This window comes from Dasypus novemcinctus, chromosome 5 (genome assembly GCF_030445035.2).
Source record: "Dasypus novemcinctus isolate mDasNov1 chromosome 5, mDasNov1.1.hap2, whole genome shotgun sequence".
Taxonomy (NCBI): Eukaryota; Metazoa; Chordata; class Mammalia; order Cingulata; family Dasypodidae; genus Dasypus; species Dasypus novemcinctus.
Window position 1 is genome coordinate 8472414 of NC_080677.1, and position 18112 is coordinate 8490525.

At 56.9% G+C, this 18112-nt stretch overlaps 1 protein-coding gene across 5 annotated transcripts in view; it reads left to right on the forward strand.

Moving 5' to 3' along the window:
* TNS3 (tensin 3) overlaps nt 1-18112 on the forward strand; it is a 358050-nt gene that overhangs the window by 241918 nt on the left and 98020 nt on the right. The window lies entirely within an intron of this gene.

Consider the following 18112-nt stretch of genomic DNA (forward strand, 5'->3'; position numbering starts at 1 on the left):
CCAGGGCAGTGGAAGATGCGGCCCCGTCGCTGTGGACTCAGGGTTCGGCGTGGTGAGAACCGTCGGCTGGGTGTCCGCTGCTCTTCCTCCTCTCCTCTTGGCTTCCGCCGGGGAGGGCATGCGCCTCCACAGGCTGGCATGGGATTTTGAGCAAAGAAATTGCTGGGGCCCAGTACCAACCTGGACTAGAGCTCAAGACCTGGGATGCGAGGTTGACGTTAAGATGATGAAGTTCGGGGCTCCTTGGGCAGGGCATGGTGAAAAACGAGTCTTCCCGTGGGCTCGGAAGTAAAGCGGGCTTCCTTCTGGTGTGCGGTATTCAGAACGCTCGTCCTTGGAGATGAGCGGCGTAGTGAAAGCTTTATGGCTGGAAGCATTGGGAGAAGCACGGGGTGTCTCCCAAAGATGTCCAGTGCACACTCGAGTCTTGAGGGCCCTGAGGGCACTGCAGAAATGACCCGCTGCCACTGCGTTTAAGGGTTATCAAGCATTTGACGACAGAAACGCTTTTCTTTTTCAGTAGTATGCAGTACTCTTCAGCTGGAGTGTTTTCTGTAGATCAGACTGTGAGGTTCTCCACTGGAGGAGAAGGGCTGGCTTAACTAGATATGAGTAAAGAGCCAAAGGCAAGAAGGATGAAGAAATGAATTTGAGGAGGTGGCGTGAGCACATGAGGTCCGTTGACTTGGAAGCTCACAGGCCAGGCTGAGGGCTCTGGTTCTCGACCCGAGGAGCTGAGTTTTAGGAGAGAACTGTGAGCGGGGCGATGGGATGAGTTGATGTGCAAGCAACTATCAGCCGAATCTTTCATTCTTTACTGAGGACTAAAGAAATGTGGCAAGGGACGTGGCATTATTGTGGGAGCTGAGAAAAGGAAGGGGCTGGAGTCTTTCCCTAGTTAGTCTATGTGCTACTGGTGGTGGCAGGTTCCTTGTCTGCTGAGAACAAGCCTGGAGCGTCAGCGACTGTTGGAGAAGAAAGACTTCTAAAGAGCGTGGCTGCCGGGTGCCCTGATGCTGTGAGAGGAGGGCTGGGACAGCTCTGTGGAGCCCCAGGTTGCCCCCATGAGGAGAGAATGTTCCAGAGGAGAGTTCTGTACCTGGCCATGCTGTCCAGTTCCTGGTCTCCTGCCCTGTGTGAGCAGCACTCCAGGTGCAGGCTCTGAAGTGAGCCTGCGGGCTGGGCAGGCTTTGTCATCCCCCCGCCCCTTTTCTTTTTTTTTTGTGCTACCAGGGCTGGGGATTGAACCCAGGACGTCGTATGTAGGAAGGCGGCACTCAATCACTGTGCTTCACTGGATCCCCCTAGTTTTTTTTTGCATTTGTTGGCTTGTTTGTGTTGTTAGGTGGTACTGGGGGTTGAACCTGAGACCTTGTATATGGAAAGCAGGTGCTCAACTGCTTGAGCTACATCCACTCTCCATTCCCATTTTATGACACAGAAATGGAAAGCCAGTGAGTTGGCTTCTGTGTGGGAAAAAACATCACCATCACCCAGACTAACCCCAACAGTCGGGTGTTCATCACCCTTTAAAATTACATCAACACCTGTAGAAAATGTGTGGGTGTGTATGTGAGAGAGTATTCGTCTATAGATGCGTGCATTGCCAGTTATAACCCGTTGAAATGGACCATGGAACTTGAGAAAACATCAGTCTACCTCAGTATCCTCCCAGGATGTTTCTTCACGTAGATGGTCAACGTTTGTGGAATAAGTGGTCCATGAAAGAGTTTGAACTGTAAGTATCCAAGGTCCAATGTTCTAGCTTTCTGCTTTGACAGATGGAGAGAACATCCACTTGGGCATAGTTTTCCTTCAAGAGAAACGCCGACACGGGGTGAATTGCATAGTCCAGTCTGGACATGGTCTTGGTCTTGCTCCGTGATCTGGTGGTTCTGGCCCCTTTATAAATGAGATCTCTTGAAGATGGTTCTTCGTTTAAGCAGTGGCCCCACTGAATCCAGCTGGGCCTTAATGTGGATTATGGAGTCCTTTACAAACAGAAGGAAGTGTAGAGGGGAAGCCAGACGAAAGTCAGCAGCGCCTCGAGAGAAAGGAGGCAGTGCCGCAGCGTGCGTTGACACATGCCAGAAAATAAGGAACCCCAAGGATCGCTGCCAGCAGCCAGTCCAGTATGCCGCAGTTTCGGGGAGAAAGCATAGCCAGCTGACCCTGCATTTTGGACTTCTTGTAGCCTCAAAACCATGCGCCAGTGATTTCCCAGCGTTTAAGCCAGTGCATTGCGCGGTGTTTGTTTCAGCGGCCTGGGCCAATGACCCATGCAGGTTGACGGGCTTCCTTTGGTCGTGTGCAGCATGCAGAGCTTGTGGAGGGGTCTGGCCAGCCACTGGTGACCCACTGGGATGTTGCCAGCCGAGGGTCCAGCTTAGGCTCCAGCAGACGGCCTGGTGGTCAGCACTGCTCTGCGAAGGGGGTTCCCGGCAGAACGGGGCCAGCACCAGCCAGCAGGAGCAGCCGTGCAAGAGAGAACGGAGTGAATCGCAAGGGAGGCAGGAGCGAGCCCTGGAGGGAGTTACTTCTCAGATTACTTCTCAGTTACTTTGGGGGAGAAAGTATCAAGGGGACTCAAGTAAGGCAAAATGCGCCCTTCAAAACCCAGGTTGATAGCTGCCTATGAAAATAAAGAGTGGAGCCAGGGAGTCCAGGTTTATGTATTTTAAATCTCAGCTTCTCCATGAATATACTTTGCCATCGTGAAAGTAGCCCACTTACGGGGCTTTTGGAGGGGATCTGGGTTTGTAAATAACACCAGAGCCCGCCGTGGCCATCACTCTGCTGTTGCTTGTTATTCATCAGTGTCAGCAGTGCTGCCACCTCTGTGGTGTTTTTTCTGCCAGGCCCTCTAACTTATCGGCCCGTGATAGGGCTTTGCTAGGGGATTGCCTCTGCACCCGGGGGCTTGTTGTCTCGGGGTTTTCTCTGATGGCAAGCATTTTCTCTGGGTAATTGGGTGGGTGGAGGGGACGGAATTTGTTGCAAGGCCATCAAACAGCTCAGAGTCAAAAGCAAAAGCCAGTTTGGAGGTTCTGGAAACGACCAGCGAAGGCTGCCCGTGGTCCTGGAGGCAGAGCCAGGGACCCCCATCCGCTGGGGCGGTGGGCTCCAGCTGCTGTCCTGGAGGACCGACCCCGAGTGTGCGCGCATCGGATTTCGGCTGGCGGCCGGCAGGGCGCCGTGACCAGCAGCCCTCCCCCAAGGCTGCACGCCACGGCGCAGGCAGTTTCCCAGTGGAAGATGAGAGGCTCGTTCTGCGGATGGGGAGGCGGGCACTGGGCAGGGCGCAGGCACAGGCGCCCACTTCAGGTGGGTCCACGGGGTCCCTTGGCTCGCCATGGAGGCAGCCACTGCGCGCAGCTCCGTGCGTCCCCGTGAGAGGTTTGGGCCCAGCAGGCTGCGAGCACTGGTCACGTGCAGTCTGTAGAAAGTGGCCCTGACTCCATACCTCCTGGTGGTTTTTAGACTGTAAGGCAGCTCAACGTTCCCTCTGCAAGCAGAGTCTCCCACAGTTCCCGGAGTCACAGACGCACAAAGCCACGTGTCTCCTTGGCGCACCCACTCCTTTCCCACGATTAAAAAAACGAAAACCTCTGGGCCGTGGTGGACAGTCAGTGGCTCCCAGTTCCCTGGAGTGAGTGTTCTGCTTTCAGTTTCTTTCTATTTATTTTTTGCTTATTATGCTTTTATTTTCTCATGATAAAATAAATCCATGCCTATAATTGTATTTTTGGGAATATGTAGACTAGTGAGAAGGAAAAAGGAAACGTTACCCCTTCGCCTGAACTATCTAGAGATAAACCGCTTTGCGCTGGTGCAGCGAGGCTTGGGGTTTAAATACCAGGTCAGTGTTTGACCATCTGAGGTCCGACAGCAGCAGCCTACCATGCTCCTTGCTGCAGAAGCTCCGTTTTCCACGTCGCCCCCGCCTGAGCGTTGGTAGGTGGACTGCTTCCAGCCTCCCCTCCGCCCCGTTTGCTGACACCACTGTTTTCCCTTAAGGGATCGCCCACATGCCTTCCACTCCTGTGGCTGCGTCTGGGTGTGCCAGGGTCCCTCTGTGCTAAGCAGTACCTCCTCCAGACACTCTCCGCTCGGGCCTGCAGAATGCGCAGCCTTCCGTCCTCTTGCCAAGCCGCCCAGAAGGGGTGAACCAGCGACCCTCTGAGGGGAGACTTGGCCTCTCTGAATTTTTCCTTTCCTTCACTCTTCACCTCCTCCATGGGGAGGCTTTCTTCTAGGCTGTTGATTCCTTTCCCCACCCACCCTGTGGGCTCCTGCTCTCTCCAGAGGCCCCTGAGCTCTCGCACAGCCGAGACCAGGCCGCTCCTTGGCAGGGTCCTTGGAGAAGGACACGGGGGCTGGGAGCTCCAGCCCGGAGCCGGGGCTCTGGGGAGTGGGAGGCTGGGTTCCAGCCACGTGTTCTGCCAGGGCAGAAACTCCGTCCAGCTTTCGTGCTTTAAAGCTTCGAGGATTAGGGAAGGTTTGGCAGCCTGCACGGCACTTTCTTTCATCTGGAACATGATGTATTGCGGGGTGCTCTTTTCTACCCCCCCGCCCCAGTCCCTACTGGAAATAAAAAGAGAAACCTTGTCTTCAGCAGCTTTTCTGTCCAGAAACCCTTGCCATCCTGGCGTGGAACCTTCCACAGCGGGGCTCTTGTTGGAAGCGGGTGCACCTTTTATCTGCAAATGTCATGTTGCTTTCTTTAATAAAAGAGGGGGGTGGACGTGGCTCAAGCAGTTGAGCACCAGCCTCCCACATGGGAGGTCCCGGGTTCGGATCCTGGTGGCTTCTGAGAAAACAAAAATAAACAGCAAGTGGAACAAGCAAAGAAACCAACTCAGAGAAGCTGATGTGGCTCAGTGGTTGAGCGCCCGCTTCCCACATGTGAGATCCCAGTACCTCAAAAGGAAAAAGAAAGAAAGAAAGAAAGAGATGACCATCATGCCATTTCACTGTGGGCCTCAGAAGGCCTTCTCTTCCCAAGACTGACACACATGTGACCCTTTGGGGGAGTGTACATATGTAATTCCATCCATACAAAGTGCAAGCACAAGCCAATCTACAACGATGCAGCCAGACCAGGGGCTGTGTGGGGCTGGGGAAGGATGGAGCGATCCAGAGGTGACTGCCAAGGGCCGTGGTGCTCCCCCTGGAGCCATGAGATTACCCCAGAATCTCCTGCGGTGACGAACGCACAACGCTGCACCCACACTGAAAGCTGCAGGCTCCCGATAGACCTCACGGCACATCCTTAAAAGAGCAACAGTCGAGTGTGCAGGAACAACACTTCATGGGCACTTAGCTCCCCTGGGCAGACGTTCAGGTACTCTTCCGGAAGCTTCATCTTTGCTATCTTGTTTGATGTCCATGAGAACCTGCTGAAGGTAGAGCAAGCCCACGCCGGAGAAGAAAGGACTGGACTCCAAAGCCAGAAACTGCTGAGGTGTCCTGGGAAGCTTCCAAGGTGGGCCTCGTCCTGCCGTCGTGGGGGAGGCCAACGGACTTGTCACCCATCGGGAAGCACTAGGAAAGGGCTGTGAGCTGGTTGGTCTTCCCGGAGCTGGGGTGCAGACCCCTTCCCTGCCTCCACAGACACCGCATCCCCCTGGTCAGGGTGGAGACGGCAGACCGGAGAACCGCCTTCGGGTGGCTTAAAGGGCTTGGAATCGGTTCAAGGGCCTTGGTCGCCCGGGAGCGGCTGGGTGGGGAGGGCGGGGGCAGAGTTGGGTGCTGGTCAGCAGGGGCCCAGCAGGAGTGCCCGGTGAGCCGACTTCCGGAAGCTCGCCCGCACGCCCATGTTTCCACACTGGCCCGACCCCCAGGCCCTGTCGTGGCTGCAGGATGCGCGCCCCCTGCGCCCCCGCCTCCTGAGGCCCCTCTGCTTGGCCCGGTTGGCAGCAGGGCCCTCCCGACGCTGGGACGCTGGGGTGCCGAGCCCACCACGCAGCACCTCCCTCTACACTTGCTGCCCCTGGCGTCGGCAGCCGCACGTGGTAGGACGATGGTGACAGATGAGAAAGGTCCGGGATGGGTGTGAGGGATCCGGCCCAGTCTCTCCTCCCCGACCTGCCTTGCTTCTCCTCCTCCCAGCTCAGCCACGTTCACGCTTTACGAGTCATCACATGAGCGTTTTGCTGGGCCCTGGGGGCTCAAGGATGCATCGAGCAGGTGCAGCGTCTGTCCTGACGGTGCCCATGTGCGAGGGGCACGGCTTCGTGGAGAGCAGCCCACATCCTGTCAGGAAGAGCTTAAGAAAGAGTGGGCAGTTGACCCGGGCCTGCTGCTTTTGTTTCTTTAAAAGCACCTCTTTTCTCTCTGCCTCTCCAGCTGGACGTGTCCCTCTGGTTAGGGACCTCATCTGGTCCGTCCCACGGAGTGTGTGGGAGCTGGAGCTCTGGCCCCAGGCGACTGGTTTCCTTGCTTCTGGACCTACTGGCGTGAGTCTTAGACAAGGGTTAACTTCTCTCTGCTTTAGTTTTCTCTCCTCCAAGTGGCAGTAGAGTGGCCGAGAGGACAAGAAGGAATGGTCACTATAAAGCTCTGTGCTCTGCATCTCCAGAGCTGGGCAGAGGACCTGGTCTACAGCAGGAGGTTGCTAAGGTTTGTGGAACTGAGCTGAACTCGGAGATGGCCGTGGGGGAAGCATGCTTCTTCCTCGGCTCTCCCGGCCCCAGCACAGCCAAATCGCCAGGATGCCGGTACTGGGGCCACGGGCACACTGTCCTTCAAACGACCTCTAAGAGCTCTGCCGTCTGCCTTGGCCTTCCCGCTAGACATGGCTAAGGGATGACACGACCGTGCCAGATCCCGGGTTCCGATTGTGCCCTTTCTCCTGCGAGTCTGGGACCGTGCTGGGTGTTCCTAAGTTGGTACTGCGGCTGGAGCCGGGGACCGCCTTGTCCCAGAGAGAGCGCTGGGGGGTGGACTGTCACCATAGCAGGACGCCCCTGCTGTATCAGGATGAGGTCTGCCACGACGGTCGACGGAAACCCTCCCTTCCAGGAGGGCGATCTCGGAATAGAGATGTCACCGAGGAAGCTGCAGGCGAACACATTCCCGCCGTCCCTGCCTTTCTAGAGTGGCCAGGGCCAACGTATCAAGAAGCACCGACCTGTTGACCGCAGTGGGGCTCGAGAAATCCAGTGTCAGCAGCAGCCTCCTGCTCTTGGGGTTTGCCTGAGTGGTTGGCAGCCGGGGCACATTTTGCTGCAGCTGTGGCCCTTTGCTTTTCTCCTCTTCTAACCCATTTTTTCCCCAGAAGGTAGTCTAGACTTATTTTCTTGTTCTCAGCACCCCCAAACTGGATTCTTTCCTCAGCACTCTACAGGGCTGCTCTCTTCAAGGCCCCAGTGTCCCCTGGTTTCCGGGCCCCATGGACGGCTTCTCTCCCTCTGCCCCCCGGCCCCCTCCCCTGCCTGGGCGCCTCCAGCCCCCCTCCCCATCTAGAGATCCTCTGCAGGCTTGCATGAGCCAGGGACTCTGGACCAATCTCCATTCCTGCTCATGTAAAGTGATGTGTGTTAATGAGATGACCCTAAAGATATCCCCCAACCCTGTACGATTTTTTTAAAAAAAGTATGGTACATAGAATTTCTTTCTCCCTTGGATCTCACGTTTTCTTGGAGCCTGCCGTCTCTTGTGGCTTCGACGGGCTGGGGGAGAAGAACACAGCAGAGCCCCTGGGGTACCCCGAGGCTTTTACAGACCCCAGAATAATCCTTCCCTGTGGATGTAGACCTCCTGACGGTGGGACCTTCAGGCTAGGTGACTGCGTTAAGGCGTGGCCCAGAGTGGGTCTGCATCCTCTTCCTGGAGTCCTTTACAAATAGGATGAATCTGGAGAGAGGACAGAGGAGAAAGCCAGAGCAGATGGAAAGCCACTGAAGGCAGAAGCTGAAGCAGCGAAGTCCAGAAGAGAAGGGATCCCAGCAGGGCTGCTGCGTGCCTCGCCGGAGGCTGAGTCCAGCATCGCGCGGCTGGTCCCCGGGAGAGAAGGCATTGCGGGCGATGCCCAGATGTGGACATCTTCATGACGGCCTCAGAACTGTAGGATTGCAGCCCAGTCTACGTCCTTTGGAAAAGCCAACCTGTTTTTGGTATCCTGCATTCTGGCAGCCTAACAAACCAAAACAGCCCCCAACAGCAAGGACACAGGTATCAGCCTTCACCGTCGAGTGTGTCACGGGCCGTCACATAGTGCAGACGTGGAGGTGAAGAGCAGCGGCTCAGCCTTTGCTCTCCGGGAAGATGCACAGACTTGCCCCTTGCAGGCAGGGAGCGCAGGCAGGCGGGGTGCCAGCGGGGCGAGGGGGTGCGCTGGAGCCAAGGTGGTGACGGGTGACGGAAAGCGGACCTCGGGCCCGGCTGGGAAGCGTCCTCGCTGGGAGTGTGCCTCTTACCCCATGTGACATGGGGTCCGACGAGTGTGTAGTTGGTCCAGAAAGAGGCCACAGGAAGCTGCAGGGAGCAGAGCCAGAGAACTCGGGAAGCAGGGGGAGGGCAGGGAGGAGATCCTGGGGCCCCCCAGACCAGAGCTGGTGGCAGCCTGGGCACTCGGTGCAGCTGTGGGCGTGGCGGTGGGTGATGCCAGCATGCGTGGGGTAGAGGTGCAAGATGGGCCGAGGGGTGGAAATGCCTCAGGAGCGCCGGGATCTGGACACAAAGGCTCGTGGAACCTGCTGCCTTTGCACTTACATGTTTTGTCGTTATTTTTTTTTAAATATTTAAATATTTATTTTTCTCCCTTCCCCCCCTCCCCACTCTGGTTGTCTATTCTCTGTGTCTATTTGCTGCGTGTTCTTCTTTGTCCACTTCTGTTGTCGTCAGTGGCATGGGAATCTGTGACTCTTTTTGTTGCGTCATCTTGTATGCAGCGCCATTCCTGGGCAGACTGAACTTTCTTTTGTGCTGGGCGGCTCTCCTTACAGGGCGCACTCCTTGCGTGTGGGGCTCCCCTGCGTGGCGCGGCACTCCTTGCGCCATCAGCACTGCGCATGAGCCAGCTCCACACGGGTCAAAGAGGCCTGGGGTTTGAACCGCGGACCTCCCATGTCATAGACGGACTCCCTAACCGCTGGGCCAAGTCCGATTCCCACGTTTTGCTTTGGTTGGGCCTCAGCTGAAATCCCTAGCGAGGTCACCGCACAGCCCGTTCAGGTTCTGCTCACTTTAGGGGCTGCCTTCAGAAACGTTCCAGGAGTTCACGCTCGGCCTCCGGGACCAGCGCAGTTGTTCCCGGCGCTGGCTGGAGCAGCCCATCGGAGGCGAATTCAAGTTTCTCCACACACTTCACGGTAAGCCGTCGTCCGGGGAGTGTGATAAGGCGCCCCAGGCCCGGCCACGTGCCTGGCATCGGGCTGCCGAAGCATGAGGCGAGTGAAGAGGCGCCTGCACGGGCTGGGGGCACTGCCCAGGACGCAGGGTCGTAGAAGGGCGTGGCAGGTGGCCGCCCTCCCCGGGTGTTGGCTTGATAATGCATTGGAAAGCTGTTTTCCCCAGACCTCCCGGGTTGGGTTTTAAGATTTTGGAAATTGAGGCAAGCTCTGACAACCTAGTAGGAGGAGAGGGCCGTTGGAAGCCGATGTAAGATTCCCAGTCCTCAGCCTCTGTTGGGGACTGAGCCGCCCCGCAAAAGGCCCGCGCAGGTCCCAGCTTCTGCTCTTGGCGTGTAGACTGTGAAGGAGGCCTCTGGAAGGCGTTGCTTCATTCAAGGGACACGCCATGGACCCCCTCCGCCTCCGGAGGGAGCAGGGGCCCCTGAGCCTTCAGATCCAGCCCGGGACCCTGATACTCCCCAGGATGGCCTATCCTGGGCACGCGGCCGCGAGCGACACGTCACACGAACGCTTGACTGCGGTTACTCTGTCTTGTCAGAGCCAGACTGCTGCTTCTCTCCTCGCTCGTCTCTTGAATTTCGTCTCCGGGACCGGTGCTGACCCGTTCTTGATGACCGCGGCCTGTTTTCATCGCACGTAGTGATTCCCTGGTGTGTGGGCTCTCGCCCCCAGGCAGGGGTTCTCGGGACTCTGCGGACCTCTGCCAGGCTTTGAGAGCTAACGGCTGAGCTGCTGTTTTGCTGGAATGTTCTGTGAGAGCAGAGATGACACCGGGAGTGGCTCACATCCCACGGCCTCCCCGAATCCTGCCGCTTCCCCTTCTGCACACTGAGTACGAGCTGCGAGGTGCGTGTGGACGTGCCGGCTGGCTGGGTAGGCTTGTTCCTGCACCGTCCTCTAGGAAAGCCCTGAGCGGCGTCTTTACCAAGTACCCCCAGCCCAGATCGCGCGCTCCCTTCCCTCTTCTGGCGTGTGCCTCGCAGGGTTCCCGGTGGTCTCTTGAGTGCCTCTCTGAAAAGCCAGCTCCCCCGTTCTCATGCCGCCCCCCATGGAGCCTGCGGTCGTGTTCCTGGCCGCTCGGGGTGCAGGCATTGCAGCGAGAGCACCCACCTGGGAAGGAAACCGACGTTACATATTTGATAAACAGAACCAGAAGAAGGCGAGCGGAGGGGCCTGGATTAGGCAGGCGTGAGCCCTCTTCCTGGCAGAGGTGCTCGCGGGCACCCTCCTCTGGTGTGATGGGAGGAGCAGGGTGCCTGTTTCCCCTCCCCCTGTCCCTCCGAGGCTATTTTCTCCCTTCTCTTCCAGACTTAAAACAGTGTCAGGTGCGTGCTCTTATCACCTGCTCCCTTGTTTGGAAAATGTTGCAAAGCAGTGGGAATCCTACGCTCCCTGAGGGGAAGGAAGGAGAGGGGTGGAAAGGCTAGTCATGAGAAGGGGGCACTCTGGGGTGTCTTTGATTGGGCCCGGTTGACTTGGCTCCCATTGGACCCGGCACCCCAGACACAGAGGTGCGGCTTCGGGCCCTGTGGGAGTGGGCGTACTTGGGGACACGAGCCGCTCTCAGTCCCTTTGGGGAAATGTTCCTCTGCCCTTTATTGAGATAGTCTTCCAGCCATGGTTTTGGGCTTGGGAACGGTGATGTTCCCGGGCCCATCTCCCTGCCGGAACCCTCCGCAGCCACAGTCTAGCTTGATCCCTCATATTGGGGTTCCGCGTAAGGAGTTATTACAGACCACGTTCTCCTGTGGGAACTTGGAATTCACTGACCTGTCTGGACTGCAGAGGGTTAAATCCATGCCTCCATTGTCTGTCTTGACGAACAAGATACTTGCTGTTAAACACCCCCTATGCTATTGCATATAAATAGCGAGCCTTTCCTTCCTCCTGCAGGTCCAAGGATGGGAAGGACACTTGTCTGGTTGTCTGTTTCTCTATGAGGTGGTGAAGGGCGGTGGAGCTTAACATAGGAGGAAGGCCTGAGACCCCCAAGGAGCCTGCTGATAGTTAAAGGATTTCGCATAGTCACCACCCATTGTGGATCACTTTTTCATGAAGGATGCAGCTTTTTCTTGGAAATTGGGGTTATGTGAATGACCGTGTATGATGTTGTAGAAGAAAGTGATCTTGCAAGGGAAGGGATCTGTGTGTTGCGCAAGCACGAGCAGCTTGGGCGGAATGATTGTAAGAGCTGCTGGGCACCGCCGGTCTCCCTGGGTTAGCACCCTGAAGGAAGGGCGCAGACGAGGCGGGGCCAGAGCTGTCGTGTGGGGTGGGCTCGCTGCTTCAGCGCACAAGAATTCTTGAGTGTGGTCAACTTTCAGCTGCTTCTTGGTGGGGGAGACCTGGCATCCATGGCCCCTGGACCAGGGCTGGGGAAGGGTGGCCACTTTGGCTCATGGGGCAAGAGGTGAGAAAGTGTGTTTGAGCTACCGGCCAGAGACCGATGGGCGGCGGGCTCAAGGAAGAGCCGCGGGCAGCAGGAGCCCTCGGTGGCCGTCGAGCCTGGCAGCGGGACACTGTGGTCTTGGGAACTCTGAATGTGAGCTCCTTTGTTACCTGGAATTGGGCCAGATGGTTAGGGTTACGGCTGTGCGTCAGTGCCCGCCCCCCCCCAGGACTCCTGCCAAGATCCAGGGCTGTTGACACTTTCGGTCGAGTGGCTTTGGACCTGAAGTAGGAGCAGGTCAGGGATGGTGCTGGGCTCTTGGCTAGGACGGGGCAGAAGGGAGAGGGGAAGGGGTGCCACAGAGACGTGTAATGGATGGGGTTCTTCCCTGGGGCGCGGTGGAGGGGCTGCGAGGAGACGCGTCTCGGTGGTTGGTTCTGTGCTGTTGTGCTTATAAAGTACTGCCGCTTCGTGAGTCACAGGTCAGACGCCTGGGGGAGACTTGGGGGAGCAAGAGCAGTGGGTTCCCCTTCAAGGCATGTCGTCCCCGACAAGCAGGGGTCCTGCGTGCTGGTGGGGCAGGCTCGGCCGGTCCCGGGGCAGAGCCCCTCCCCCTGTGCCTTCCCCTCTCCAGTTTTATTCTTAGGGTCACCTGGACAAGGCAAGAGTATCTTCTTCTTTCTGGCACGTCCCATGCTCTCAGTCTCGGGCTCTTGCAGAAATACCCCCCTTTCCCCAAGGTGAGGCTGAATCGCCCCTGAATCCTGACTGAGCAAGCATGGGTGTGTGCTGATCCTTCTTTTAATTTCTTTGGCTGCCCAAGCGAATGCCATGAAGTGGGTTGACTTAAAGGGTATTTAAAGGCTCACGGTTTTGAGGTCAGGAAGCAAATCCAAATGAAGGCGCCATCAGGGCCGTGCTTACCGCCTGAAGACCCTGCGTTCTGGGGCTGGCTGCTCACACCCTTGGTCTTGGCTTGTCACGGGGCCATGCATATGGCGGCCTCTGCCTTCACTTCCGGGGTCTGTTGATGCTCGGCTCTGGCTGCTCCCCTGTGACCTTCTCTCTCTCTCTGTCTGAAGTTCACCCTGCTCACAAAGGACTCCAGGAGCAGGATGAAGACCTGTCCTGATGGGGGCGAGCCACCCGTCACTGAAGTAGCCTCATCAGGAGGTCCTGCTTACAACGGGTCCACAACGCTTAGGAATGGATTGAATTTAAGCACATGTTTTTCTGGGATCTGTTCAGCTCCAAACCATCACAACCCTGATACCCTTTGCTTTTTAATATACCATTCTTATGGTATAGTTCTCATCCTTAGGATACCTTATTTGACCCATCTATCTATAAAATTTGCCATTTGACCATTTAAGAGTGTGTAGTTCAGTGGTCTCAAAAGTGTATGCACAAGGCAGTGTGACCATCACCGCTATCCATTTTTCCATGACATTTCTACCACCCCTTCTGGAAACCCCATACTTCGCTCATTCGCAGTCACTCCCCACCACCCTGTCCCGCAGGCCCCGGCAACTGCTTCCTGTCTCTGCAGATTTTTCTTTTCTGCACATTTCAAATAAATGGAATCCTGTGCGGTGTGGTCTTTCATAGACAGCTTCGTTCACTCGGCATAACGTCCTCACGCTTCCCCATGCTGCAGCATATATCAGTGCCCCACTGCTTTTTACGTCTCAGTAATGCTCCACCGTGTGCAGAGACAACATTTTGTTTATCCGTTCATCGTTGATGGATATCTGGGTTATTGTCCACTTTTTAAAGATTTTTTGGCTCTTCGGAATAATGATGTTTTGAGTTTGCTTATACAAGTTTTGGCCTTAAGGTATTCTTCCAGTGCTGGTATTTTCCCCTGCCTGTAAGTATTTCCACATGCTGGACCACCCTCCTAGTGGGTCTCCCCTGAAGCCCACTAAATGTTCCGCAGGCCTCCCGTCCCGCTTGCCAGGTATTTTCAGGTATTTGGGAACCCCACCAAGTTTATTCTTCCTTAGATATATAACCCCATGCACTGAGTTAACAGCTCTTTGCAATTGAAAGGCTTGGAGCCATTCAAAACACCCCAAGCCTCAGAGCTCCCTTCTGGCAAAGCATCAGCAAAGTTTCAGAAGGGCATGTTGTTTCGAGAGAGGCTCACCTCACGCCCCAAATGGGCTCTGTATAATCAAAACTCCCTCGCGGGGGCATCTGGAAAATGAAAGCGTTCTGAGCGTGGCTACGCTGTGGTCAGCGGCAGCACAAGCGCAGGACCTGAGGGCCACATCGGTGCCAGTTGCCGTGTGTTCGTGGAGGTTTAGGGCAACTCATTTATAAAGCTGTTCTCGACATGGGGAAACCTCGCCTCGGCCACCAGGAAAACCTGGCAGTTTTAAACAAAATGCACAACGGAGCCTGCTGTTCCTTTCTAGTACAAATGGAGAAGGCAGACAAAGGCATTCTCTTACTCACCGGCGGTGGTCGAGTTGCTGCTTTCCTGGCACAGCTGGCCGTTTTGTGGTGCAGTGGTCTGGGTCTAAGATTTTTGCTCTGCAGAAGGCTGGGACTTCCCTGTCTCCCCACACACCAGGTCTAGACGTGGTACGTGGCACTCCCCAGCCGCTCAGAAGGGGCAGACGTTCCTCTCCGTCCTTGAAGCGGATCATTCAGACTTCCATTTCTAAGTTACTATCTTTTAATATGAATTCCGTGGAGGAAAACTATTATGCGATGACGTGAGTTGCTGCTTTCGTTACTGTGACAACATTATTTGCAAAGTAGGAGCGGTCAAGGTCACTGCCTTGATAACAAGACGGGGCCAAGAAGCCGATACCCTTCCACCTAGTGCCAAATTTAATAGAACTTCTCCCACGAGAAGTACGTCACGGCCCACAGGAAAGAGACGCTGCGTCTGGAACCTGAGCGGGGTTTTTCCTTGCTGCCTGGGAGTCACGTGTGCCTTGCGGCCACTCCGCTGACTCGTGCGATACGGGGACTACCCACTGCCTGCGTTTATGGCCTCCTTACGTTCTCCCCCGGCGTGGGCTGCCGTGAGGATTCCAATTGTGCCCCGGGAGCCTGAGAGCATCAGAGGGGCCTTTCGTCGCTTGTCCTGGCATGTTCTGTTCATTTAAACAGTGAAAAAGCACGTGGTCACGCTGTGCCCAATACGCAGCCAGAGGCTTAAAACCATTCCTGAAACCATCTGAGCTGAACGCCGCAGGCCCAAGATGAGAGGGCCGTGAAATCGCGTGCAGTGGAAGGAAACCGTGCGCGGTGCAGGTAACGCTGCAGACTGACTCTCGGCCCCTTCGAGCGCGAGTGATTGAAGCAGCTCCCCGGGCACGGAGATTGTGAGACAAAATATACTTTTCCTGGCTGGATAGTTGGAAGAAAGCCAGTGGATGCTGTGACTGATGGGGCTGGTGCTGGCTCCCCAGCTCGGCTCCAGCCGGGGCTTAGCGGGGAAGGGCGAGTGGGGCGGTTTCTCTCTAGGCCAATGCTTTTCTCCACCTCCCGGGAGCCGCAGGAGTTCAAGTTTCACTCAACCTGATTATACTAAACTCCACCCTGGTGTTTACATTGCCGGGGCCTGGCCTCCTTGGTGGAACCAGAGTCCGGGGCTGCTCCAAGGAGACCATCTGCCCTCTGCAGTAGCTGGAGCAGCTGGAGTGGGCGGGCCGGGTGCCCTCCCTGCGAGGGAGCAGGCACGCCCCCTCCCCGGGATGCATCGGAAGGCTCTCTGCAAGGAGAAGGGGCTCTAGCAGCCAGACTCTGCAGGAGGGGCTGGGCTTCTTTGGGGAGGAAGGTAAGCGGTGAGTTGGTGCGTGCTGTGTCCTTGCCCTGGCGCGTATGCCGTCTCCGGGGCCGCGGACTCGGGCAGGGTGTGTGCCTCTCTGAGCCTCGTCAACTGGACAAGCCCACCAAGGGCAAGAGCTCAGCTGGAGAAGAGAGAAAGCGCGATAAGGGCCATCTTCACCGGCTCGGGGCTCGTCTAGGTTGGCCTTTGGGTAGTGTATTTGTGTATAAATTAGAGTAGTCATAGGTGTCCCCTTCTTTGGTGGCTGTGCCGGGACTCTGGCTTTGAGAGCTCTCTGGCAGGCTTCGTGGCCGGTGGGCTCAGGGGTCCCCCCGGTTAGGCTGACAGGACCCCCTGAATATCTGGCTGACTTGAGTTTGGGAGCATTTAGGAGTCGGAGTGCCTGGAAGGGAAATAGGCTGCGGTGCCAAAGGGGGCACCAGCCTGCCTCCAGGTGCCTGGGTGCCCGAGAGCAGGGGTGCCCGGCGGGAGGGGCTCGGTCCGCTTTGAGGTTCGCGTGCGTTGCCGGCGAGTGCGTTGGCCGCGTCCGTGGGGCAGACTCTGAATTCTGGCACTCGTCTATCGCAACATTCCGGAGCCTTCCATAGGAGCCTCTCCAGGGGCCCCTGGAATCCAGCCGCGAGCTCGGGAAGACGCTCGCCCCTCTGAAGTGCTGGGAAGGCGGTCTGCAGCTCCGCACAGGGCCTTTCTGTTTGGAATGTCCCCCTCCTGCTCTCGCTTATGTCTGCCCGTTCCCCCAATTCTCCAAGAATTTGCTGCCTGCCTTGTTTTTAGGGAAAAAAATGAGCACAGAGCCCTGCGTTGCCCCAGGGTGGAGAGTTCTCACTGCCCAGCTCGGCACAGTTGGTGCATCTCCCGCCGAGCTCTGTCCTCACCCCGTGTGCCTTTCTGTGTCGCAGCGAACGGGGTCGTTTCTGTGTCCCAGGACCCAGGAGGGAGGCAGCTCCCAAGCAGGACAGTGACGCCCCGGAAGAAGTTAGGTCTCAAAATGGAGTTAATGTCCAGACACCGTGGTTTTCGTTAAAAATAAATAAATCAAGAGCTGGAGGGAAAGGGCCATTGTATCCAGTCTTGGAATCTTGCAAAGCCGCCGTCTCTAATTTTGTAGAATAAAGGTAATATGTTTGAAGGCCCGAGCTTAGTCATCATTTCTTAGCTCGATATTTTTCTCTGGAATGAAAAACAATCCTGGGCCAAGCCAGGGACTCTTGAAGAAACTCAGAGCAAACCTTACTGCAGTGAGAGATTGTAAATGCCAGAATTACACGTGTAGGGGAGCGGGCGGAGGGTGGGTTGAGCACCTGATTCCCACAGACAGGGTCCCGGGTACTATCCCTGGTACCTCCTTTAAAAAATTATGTGCATCTAAGTGCAAAAAGAGAGGGTCCTCTGTGCTTGGGAGGAATCACCCGGTGGCCTGAAAAGGCAGCTCTCCTGGCTCAGGCCCGTCCCGCAGTGTGGGGGGTGGGCGTTTGGCACCTGCAGCCTTCCTCTCCCAAGGCCCCCGAGGGGAGAGGGACCCCCAGCTGTCACCCTCGCAGCTGCTCCAGACTCTGCACCCTGATTCTCAGCCTGCCTCGCTGGGTACCCGACTTCCACGCGCCACAAACGCTGCAACGGTGGGCCCCCCACCAGCTGACGTGGTAACCGCCCTGGGAATAAAGGCTGGTTTCCGAGAGCCGCCCGGGGCCAGGACCCTTGAGTGGCCGTGCCTTTTCTGGACAGAAGAGGAGATGCGGGACCCTCCCCCGTCCTGCAGCGGGTGGGTCGGGCTCACTTAGCACGTCGGAGGGGGGAGCCGCCTCTCCTTCCGGGGCACACCTGTGGAGTGCAGGGACGCTCGCACCTGCCGCTCGCCAGCCTGTGACTAGCACACCCCTCCCCGCCCCGTGTGTTCAGCCGTGGAGAAGTGCGTGCGCCGTGGCTTGGCGTGCGCCTCCGGCTGCGTGAGGTTCTAGGAGCGAGATTGCCCCCGGCCTGGGTGGGTTTTGCCGTCACCATTAGCGGTCGGTGAGGACACGGGTCCGGAAGCGACTGCACCGCTTGCACGCGGCATCACGGCCAGTGAGAGCTTGTGCGGGGCCGCAGGGCCATGACGCCGCGGCGTGTAGGGGAACCAATGCCCGGGGAAGCTCGAGTCCCGTCCAGCGCCGACACCTGGAACTTGTGGGTAAATTTAAAAGCAGATTAAATCCATCTCTGACTTTCCATTTATATTCTACATAGTTCATCAATTCCCAAAATAAGACGAGTGGCTCATGCCCTAGTGAGACACCTCAGAACACACTCACCCCCAGCCGGGGCCCCGAGTGTATGTGGGAGAGAATGTGGGCGACTCCCAGGATCCTCACCGGGCGGCGTCTACCGCCTGCTGAGCGCCTGCCGCGCCCGACGCCCCATGCGTTGACCCCGCGGGCTCGCCGCTGTGTCCTCGGGGCAGGTGTGATCCCATGCTCCTCACCAGAAGGGTATAGAATCTATCCCAGCCACACAGCTGTGGTCCAGCGACTCAGGCCCAGGGGGCTGCGCTAGAAACATCCGGAAGGGAGCGAGCACCTG